Source organism: Trichechus manatus, unplaced genomic scaffold, assembly GCF_000243295.1.
Source record: "Trichechus manatus latirostris isolate Lorelei unplaced genomic scaffold, TriManLat1.0 scaffold00013, whole genome shotgun sequence".
NCBI classification, from domain to species: Eukaryota; Metazoa; Chordata; class Mammalia; order Sirenia; family Trichechidae; genus Trichechus; species Trichechus manatus.
Genome location: NW_004443949.1, coordinates 17,911,846 through 17,913,997, shown reverse-complemented (window position 1 = coordinate 17,913,997; position 2,152 = coordinate 17,911,846).

The following is a 2,152-nucleotide window of genomic DNA, read 5'->3' as shown; positions in this document are numbered from 1 at the left end:
CTTTTCTTATTAAAGTTTTGGGATGGATTTAAGATGCATAAAACAGAAACCAGGGATATTATAACCAGGACAGCACACAATCTGGAGATCTAATAAAACTGCAGACCCTGAGCCTCCATCTTCCGTTACAATGATGTTATCTGAACCCGTAAGTGTAGCTATTAGTCTGGCTTGTCAGTTGACTGTATTGGACCAAGAAGAGACCATCCTTTGCCCCACCTCTCATTTACAAATCTCTGAGGGAGGGTGGAGGAAGTGGTATGTTGTAGCGAAACAACTTTGTTGTTTCATCTTTCTTCTTCAACTAGGGAGTAACCCTATCCATAACCGAGGGCTGACAGCAACCAAAGCATATGGGATAGTGCTGAGTGAAGTTGAATAGGTAGTTATTAAAAGCAGCAATGTGATGTTCTTAAAAGGCCAGGGACTTTAGGGCATACTGAGAAGTTAGCAACCATAGGCTTGACAACTAAAATCCTCTAATATGTAGATGACGTCTTACATAGTAATTGATTTATGAAAATGCTCACCTTAAGGAAAAATCAGATATACAATAATTTATTTTCATGTTTTCAAATTCTGGGATGTTCTGTTTCCAGGTTTGAGGCAAACCCATGTCACGTTAAAGGGAAAGCTCAGCTCCTAATCATCTTGTTTCTTTACACTGACCTTCCCAAAGGCACCAGGCTGGGGACAGAAACAATTTATGGAATAATAGACTGGAAGAGATCTTAGAGATCATCAAATCAATCCTCCCCACCTTTGTTTTTCGGATGACAAAAACTGAGGCCCTGGGTGATTATGTGAGTTGTCCAGGGTCACATAGCTGGATTAGATCTTGCTCCTACCTGTCTTAGTCAGGGTTCACTAGAGAAACCAAACCAGTGGTAGATGACAGATAGATAAGTAGACAGGTAGATGGACAGATGGACAATGGACAGATGGACAGATAGACAGATACAGAGAGAGAGTGAGATTGTATCCCAAGGTCCGTAGGTCAAGTATGATAGGAAGAGTGCAGAGGACAGAGAGAGAAGATGAGAGACAGTGTGCTGCCAAAATACCTATTTATAGTCTGTGGGCAACCACACCCTAAGGAAACTCCCTGTTGATTGATTGATTACATTATGGAAGGTCTTTATATTACATTATATTACATTACATTACAGAACAGCAACTAGTCTAGTGTTTGGTCAAACCACTTGGAATTATAGCCTAGCCAAGCCGACACATAAATTTAACTATCACACTACCAAAGCCAGAGGTAAAATTTTCAACTCCTAATGCAACTTTTCAATTAACATGTATACAGTAAAACGATTGCTGTGAAATTATCCCAAAAGCAAATAGAATGTTACTCATATATGAGAAATCGATTAAACAACCTGAGTTGAAACCCTCCACCTTTCAACAATACTTATGCTATTGACTCAATATTTTTTCAGTTTTAGGCATAAGAATTCAGTCACTGTTCCTGTGATTAAATCGAGCATTGTAGCATCTTACTTGAATTGTTAAATAAATTGAAGCCTCGGGAGGTTGAATGATTTGCTCCAGGGCATGCAGTTAGTCACAAAGAAAACACCACTGGGAAACTGAATCTTTCTCTGGGGCTTTCTTACAATAACACACTTTGTTCAGAGACTTCCTCTTAGACCCGAGAAACGAGAAACGACAGATTTCAGAGACACGCAGGAGAGGAAGATTGGAGTTTGATTCTGTAAGGCACAGGATCTGGAAAGTGAGTGTCTTTTTCTGTGCTCTACTAGCCACCAGGACTTCTGAAGTTTGGAAAAGGACAGACTTATAGGAGCCCTTCCAGAGCTGAGGATTTTATCCCTATTTACAATGCATATTTTCTGTCATTGTCTAGGGTCAGGATGTTTTGCCAAAAGGCCATATTGTCACACTGCACGAAGCCCAAAGTTTGCTTTAGAAGGCCCCTTGTGCTTGCTGAATTACAAGACATGAGACAGTCTGTGTGAATAGAATAAAACGGGATGGGCTTGTATCAAAGATAAAAATGTAAGAGTTTAATACCACGCTCATGAATAGGTAGACTCAACATTGTGAAAATGTCAATTCTACCCAAAGCAATTTACAGATACAACGCAATCCCGATCCAAATACCAACAACATTCTTCAAAGAGAT